We start from the raw sequence: 8287 nt of genomic DNA, 5'->3' as shown, positions 1-8287 counted from the left end.
TGACCATAAATGGGAAGAGTTAGATACAATTTGCACAAATTTCTTGCACAAAAGTTAGTCGTATTCGTCGACTGATAATTGTTAACATCGGTTTTGAAAAATCACACACGAGAATGGGAAAACAACCACGTACACATGGATTTTGAGCACTGGCTGGTGGCAGAGTAGAGCACTAGTTAACCCAGATGTTGTTGTTGTAGTTGTCTTCTTATGTGGTTGTTTAATTGGTTTCTTTTTTTACCTCAACAGGTTTTTGTTTTTTGCAACTTCCCATGTTAATCATCAAGTTAATATTATAGACACTACTTGGTTTTGACTTGTTATCCTCTCCTTAATTGCCGCGCAGAGAAAATGCCTCAAACTCCATAAAGAAAAAGTCATATCAGTCAATGCTTCTTGTGATGTCCATAGCTTGTTTGTACTGCTTTTGGTGTGCAATTCAAATATACTGGACTATTCCACGTCATCCAGCTGTAGGTGAAGAGGCCGATCTCGGTGTTCTCGTGTTCTTAGCTATATACTTTTTCCTACCTTATGGTTTGTGTATAATGTCCATGTCCCTAAAAGATCATGATCCTAATCAGATTCCTCTTTAATAATGTTTACCCTATTAGAGATGTGTTCTGCTTTTGCCAGTCCTATATAGTTGTGAGGGTAGCTAGAATATTTTGCCAGTAAGTAAGTTGTATAATCACTCAGCAAAACTATGTGAAGCTATGCATCCATTCCTTGTTGGAACTGGATTCTTTTGAGCTTACAGGTTATATTTCACTTATTCATACGTTGTTATATGTATCTTGTTGCAAAGTGATCCAATATAGAAGTTTGACATTTTACTCCTGTCATAATGTACCTTTCATTTGTTCAAATAAAGCTTCTTGTAGGTCTTAATAACATTAAATTTGTTTGGGTAAATCTAAAATTCTGAAGTATGTGTATATTTAACCATAACAAACATTTTTTTAGGGAGATCTACCTTAACTAACATTAACTAACTTATAATGGGTGAATTTTAGTTGTTCAGGCTGTAGACTTACTACCATGGACATGGACATTAATCTCTTAGCCTTAATTGTTATGTGAATCTTCTGATTTATGGCACCGCTTTAGGATAATAGTTGCTACACGTTGGCAGACTCATATATCTTCTCATTAGAGTGAGATGGCTGTGTCTACGTACACGTGAGCAGATGTTTTAGAGGTAATTGATGTGAATTAAATTGATGTTACATCCCTTGTTTTCCCTTTCCCATATAAAAGTGCCTAATACATACAGATTACAATGATGACAACCAAGTTGTAGCTTCGTTGTTAGACCATTAGCTCTGCATGTATGTATGTATTCTAAGTTGGTAATGTCTTCATTTTCACTTATAAAAAATCATTAACAAAAATGCAATGCAGACTTGCAAGATCATTGATTTTTTGTATATCAATTCCTGTAACATAATTGAATAGTTGCACGGTCTTTATTTTGTTTGGTCCTTCATATTCATCCCTCACAAGGGCTTGCGTTCAAATTTGTAGGTTATGTTTCGTTCCAGTTTGTAATCTGAGCCACTGTTGGATTATCTACCAAAGGACTTGCAACATAGTTCTCTTGTACAGCAAGTGTTGAACCAATTGGCTGAAGATATGTCTCTTTTATAGGGTCTGGATTCCCAAATATTATACTTATGACCATGAACAAGAGCTTCTACATGCCCAAATATGATAGTTGTTGGTTTTTTGTATGTGAAATTTTGTAACAGAAAAAAAAACACTTAAAGCCCATAGTTTAGTTCAGTACCCACATTAGTTGACTGTGCAAACAGGACTATAATGACAATGCCTCATAATACAATATAATACATTGTGTGATTGTAGAAACAAGGGAAACAAATGTCTGATATATCTAAATATTCTGTAACTATTTTAATATTTGTTAAGTACAGTTTCCTGGGTTTAGCTATGAATATATAGTGCAAAAATATGGGTAGCAATAACTAGTACCTGATTCCAATATTAGCATAAAGCCTACAAGTGATTCTGTCTCTAAGAGGTCAAGGTCATCAGATTTCTCATCCACTGAGTGTCTGTGCTGCTTCACTCCTAACCTTGAAAGAGCAGCTTAACTAGCTCCATGTTTCATTGGTGTCTGTGCAACTTTTCATTGTATTCCTAGACCTTGAATTGTCTTAACCAGTGACAAAGAACAAGTATTTCTTTCTCTCCAATCTTCCTTGCTCTCCATGTTCTCTCCTATGATTAATCTGTCATTGCAATCAAGAATGCTTACTATCTGTCTAGTGGTTGGTCTTAATTTTGGGTCATAATGGGTGCATGCAGCTCCTAAGCTTACCAATGTCATTAACTCCTTCAAATTGTACTCTTCATTTAGTCTCATATCTGCTAATGCCACAAGTGACCTTTTTTCACCTCAAATTCATGAACTTTCTTTACCACTAGCACCTCAAGTTGCCTAAAATCCACAGCCTGAAGTCCACTTACAATCTCAAGAACCACTACACCAAAACTACCTAGTTTTGGGCACCACAGCCTTAAATCCACAACTCCTAACCTGAATTAAAATCCACAGCCTCATGTTGCTCGTATTATTGATTACATGATGGCCATGCTCATTCCTTGACAAAAACTCAGCCAGAGCAAAACTACCTAGTCTTGGGGTCATGTTAGGTTCAAGAGTCACTGCTGAAGAGGTTATGTTCCTGTGAATGACTTGTTCATCCCATTCCTCATGCAGATAGAGAAGTGCAGATGCAAGTGATTTCACTATGTTATACCTATAATGGTCAAGTTGGTGACTGAGACACACACACACACATAGAGAACACACACACACACACACACACACACACACACACACACACACACACACACACACACACACACACATAGCCACACACACACACACACACACACACCTGAATTGCAGAAGCTGTCCAAAGCTAATTAGTAGTAAGGATTGCCTTAAGGCTTGTCTTTGGTGGTACTCCATTTTTTTTCCTTCTTAGGCTGAACTTGTTCTAGTACCCCACTAATTAGTTTTTAGGATAATCATTAATAAAACTGGTTTTGTTTTTGTTGGTTAGAACATTTTAAATTGTGTACCAACAGCTCATTTTCAATTATGAGATATCTAAGTCCACTAAAAAACATAACTCATGTGGTAGCTAGAGTTTTGTCAATTAAATTGAGTTTGGCTCCAATTCCCTCCTACATGCTAGAAAATTCTTAGCCTGCATCATAAAAACAAGTCATTCTGTACTCTAGTCTATACATCCAGCTAACTAGGTAGAGAGAGATATTCATATGCTTTTTGGAAAGAGAGATTAATTTCATACTCAATTGGGACCTTATATAGTTGTGCAAAGCCACATATATCCAAAAAGTAACCCCCCTAGACCACTTTGTTAATTACTTAAACTCCATCTTCACTAATGAAATCAATTTGATCCAAAAACCCTTAAGGGATCAAAAGCTAATTAATTTATGTAACCTATATATGTCTCTTTCTCAATTGCTAACAAATAGCCCACCTACTTTGTGCTGAAATTTAATTTCTTATTAGAAATTGTGAGCAGAGGCAGAAAGTCTGAAATAGCTTCTTAAGAATAACTCCTCATTTAGGTTAGAGGTGGTAAGATCCTTAAATTTACAAGTTCGGTCTGAGGCAATAAAGAATAACCTTTTGCATCTTAATAGATCTATCATATGACAATATCTGTGCATGTCACTACCACACTTCTCATACAGAAACATAATAGAGAATAATAGGTCCAAAATTGCCCACGACAAACAAAGATTCACTTCAGTTTGCAAGAGGCAAACAGTGACAAAAAGAGAGAATCCAGAGTCTAATGCAATTCCACATATACACAAGTAGAACTCTAGAAATAATAAATTCCACCTAAGTATGTTGACACAGGCTATATAATATTATTGAAGTGAAATAGCTTCTTCACCCCTAATTAGGAAACATAACATACGAAACCATAGCAGCAGTAGCACCAAATACTCTTCTTTTGTTTAGGTATCATAATCTAGTAAGCAGAAGTAGAAAGTCTACAAATTGATGGCAGTAAACCCATCATAAAATGGCATTCTCAATTTTGTTATTACTTTAACAAAATAGAAGCAACATTGTTTTTCCAATGATGCTTAGAATCGAACATAAACTTAATTTCTCCACTTTGCAAGCACAAACAGCTCAAGTGTTTTGTGGACTACACTTGAGCTGTTGCGAATGTTGGAGCATATTAGTTTGTGGACTACACTTAAGCAACAATATTGAGTCTAGTCTTTTATAGTTTCTCCATTGCAATGTGAAGGGAGGCATTTAATGAGAAAACCCCATCTGAGATTGACCTTACACTGCAGCACAGGGGTCAATAATGAGACTACAATTATTTGTTAACTTTTGACATAAAATAACCCAAAGAAGATAAACTGGGTGAATATGGGGGGCCTATTATGAGGAGATGAATATAATATCACACACACACACACACACACACACACACACACACACACACACACACACACACACACACACACACACACACACACACACACACACACACACACACACACACACACACACACACACACACACACACACACACACACACACACACACACACACACACACACACACACACACACACACACACACACACACACACACACACACACACACAACAAAGTAATATTTTTATTAGTTGTTCACTACTGTTAATAACAATTGATATATGTGTTAGTCGATGAATACGACTAACTTTTGTGTATAAAAATTGTGTAAATTGTATCAAACTCCTCCAATTTATGGTTATTTTGTAGTGTTGTAATTACTTTTTGTTAAAGATAGGTAATAAATACTTAGTACTGCCATTTTGTGTGTTTAATAATCATTTTCTCTCAATTTCAGGTTAATTAGGCAAGTTTGTGAAGTGTTGATTGTCACCTTCTTGCTAAGCCAATCTGCCGACTTAGCGAGCCATCCGCTGAGTGCAACACTCCTCGACTGAGCGCGAGGAAGAATGTGGAAGAAGGATGAGTTGTGCATGTTTGCTAAGCAAAGGATCATCCCGCTAAGTGCACCGCTTCAGTCCATCCGCTGAGCGAGAAAAGCACGCGCTAAGCCGAAATTCACTAATGCGCTAAGCGGTTCAAAGTTGCGCTAAGCGCGCAAGCACAAACAAAGTCACCTATTTAAGCCTTAAATCAGATTTTGGAAAGGAGTTTGGCCTTTTCTTGAAGCTTTTGTATGTCTAGAGAGTTCTAGAGAGAGAAAGGTCCAAGTTCTAGAGAGTTTGAGAGATTTTGTTGTGTGAAGATCCGCAGAGACTGAAGCTTGAAGAGGAAGCCATCCTGAGAGCTTGAGATGAGTTTGTGAGTGATTATGAGGTCCTAGAGGTGGAGGAGACATCCCCACTACTTGTATTTCTTCAACCCTTCATCTTTCTCTTCTCTTTGTTGTAAAGGAAGCTTCCCAGTTATGGAGAGCTAAATCCTCTGTTGGTTCTTCCTTTTAGGTACTTGATGTAAATATCTGTATATCTATTTAATGATGTTTTGTGTGTTCACTGTGCTATCAGAACTTCATTCTACCATGCTTTTGCCTTGATCACGTGGATGCATGTGTTTTTAGGTTCATTCAACAATGGAACTGGTTTGATTCTTAGAACTTGATAGGATAGGGCTAGTTTATCGTATTATCACGAGGGATCGGGGTACGATAACCTAGTTGTTGTGTGTTTGTTCTTAATGCGGTCTTGGCCGAGTTTAGTCCAAGGAGAGGAATCTGCGGATGATGCTTGATCAGGATTAAGCTAGACTATCATGAGGAATCGGGGTTTAGCATTTCAAGAGACACCATAGAACACATGAGCATTGTTAAGTAGAGAATATCCTTCAAACATTAGGAACCTAATAGGAAGACCAACGTGTTGTCTACTTGTCTTTACACATCATTACTCACGTGATTTTCCTTTTAATACTTAGTTTACATACTTGTTCATAGTAAACACATCTATTTTCATACTAGACACCTATTCACTAAAGTAGCTTTACCAAGTAACACAAGTTCCCCGAGAGTTCGATACTCAACTCTTACTATTTTATACTACTTGCGCAATCCGGTGCACTTGCCAGGCACGAACAATATGCTATACAAATTGTGTTCATGATGAGTGAACCTTAGATTCCCGTTTGAGACTGAATGCCATGATTCTTGCGGACAGTTTGCATTAATCATTGTATTCAATCTTGAATTGTCCGTTTGGACAGTTTGGGGAGATTGATATTTTTATGGTAGATTCATGCATTAAGGTTAACTTTATTTTTTTTAATTTGATAAAATTTTGGTACAATGCATTTCGAGTTGTTCTCTGAGTGCATACTTGATTATCGGGAAATTAATTTCATCGATTTCCTGTTGTGTACTTGGAGACCAATGCGAAATGCTGCCAAAATTTTGTCAAATTTAACAAAATATAATTAACCCTGACGTATGAAGCTACCATAAAAGACTGTCTTCCCGAATGGGATAGGCCCACACCTATAATAAAAAAGTGAGATTTTCATGCATCAAATAACTTGGTCAATATCATGGAGTTATTACTTAGATGGATCAAAGTTAGATGAATGAAAGTCGCATCAGCCCAGAATATGAGGAAGGCGTGGAGTAGTTATTGAAATTTGCTTCTGAAAGTGGTCGACCGGATGAAGAAGGAAAATATTATTGTCCTTGCATCAATTGTTTGAATGGAAGACGACAAATAATGGATGACATATGAGAGCATTTGTTGTGTGATGGAATTAAAAGGAATTATATGATGTGGATATGGCATGGTGAAATGATAGACATGTAGAGTGGGCCCCAATCCGAACCGTTTGATGTAGAAATAGGAGATCGCTTGGAGGATATGATTCGTGACCTCGGACAAGAGTCTTTTCAGCAAGCCCATGCCCCTGTGTAGGAAAGATTGTAGAGTGACTCAAAGAAGCCTTTGTATCCGGGGTGCAAGAATTCCTTGACGCTGTTGTCGGTGGTGTTAAGCCTGGTTAATGTCAAGGCCAGATATGGGTGGAGTGACAAAAGCTTTACTTCACTGCTTGAAGTAGTGCACAATCTGTTTCCAAAGGAAAACACGTTGCCTAAAAGCTACTATCAGGAAAAAAAGATATTGTGTCCGATGGGTATGGAGTATTAGAAGATTCATGCTTGCCCTAATGATTGCATATTGTACAGGCATAAATTTGAAGAAATGTCCAAATGCCCAGGTGTGGGGCGTCACGGTACAAGGTGAAGGATGATGAGGAGTGTAGTTCTGATGAAAACTCAAAGAAGGGCCCTCCAGCGATGGTGTTGTGGTATCTTCCCATTATTCCAAGGTTTAAGCGTCTTTTTGCTAATGAAGATGATGCAAAAGACCTTTCCTGGCATGCAAATGGGAGAAACTCTGATGGAATGGTCCATCATCCGGTTGATTGCTCCTAGTGGAAGAAGATTGATGGTTTGTATCTGGATTTTGGCAAAGAGGCAAGAAATCTTAGGCTTGGACTAGCCAGTGATGGAATGAAACTATATGGCAATTTAAGCACTCAACACAGTTCATGGCCAGTTCTACTAGTAATTTACAATATGCCTCCTTGGTTGTGCATGAAGCAAAAATACATGATGTTGTGTATGATGATATCGGGCCCAAGATAGCCAGGAAATGACATTGATGTTTATCTAAGTCTATTGATTGAAGATCTGAGAAAGTTGTGGGCCGATGGGGTTTTAGTGTTTGATGGATTTGCAAAGAGACTTTTGAAATGTGTGCAATGCTTTTCTGTACCATTAATGACTTTCCAGCGTATGGGAATTTGAGCGATTACAGTGTCAAGGGTCATCATGCATTCCCCATTTGTGAAGAAGACACAAGCTTCATACAACTGAAACATGGTAGAAAAATAGTGTACACCAGGCATTGCCGTTTTCTAAAATCTCATCACCCTTACAGACTATTGAAAAAAGCTTTTAATGGAAGTCAAGAGCACGAAACTGCGCTGATACCATTGACTGGTGAATAGGTCTTCCAGTGGGTTGAACACCTGAATACTGTATTTGGAAAGACCTAAAAGAAGGATAAAAGTAAGACTTGCATATGGAAGAAGAGGTCCATTTTCTTTGATATTTCGTATTGGTTTGATCTAGATGTTAGACATTGTATCGATGTTATGCATGTGGAGAAAAAAGTATGTGATAGTGTCATTGGGACGCTCCTTAACATTCAAGGCA

This window comes from Glycine max, chromosome 14, assembly GCF_000004515.6.
Source record: "Glycine max cultivar Williams 82 chromosome 14, Glycine_max_v4.0, whole genome shotgun sequence".
Lineage (NCBI taxonomy): Eukaryota > Viridiplantae > Streptophyta > Magnoliopsida > Fabales > Fabaceae > Glycine > Glycine max.
The sequence above is the reverse complement of the archived record's forward strand: the minus strand, read 5'-3'. Positions refer to the sequence as shown.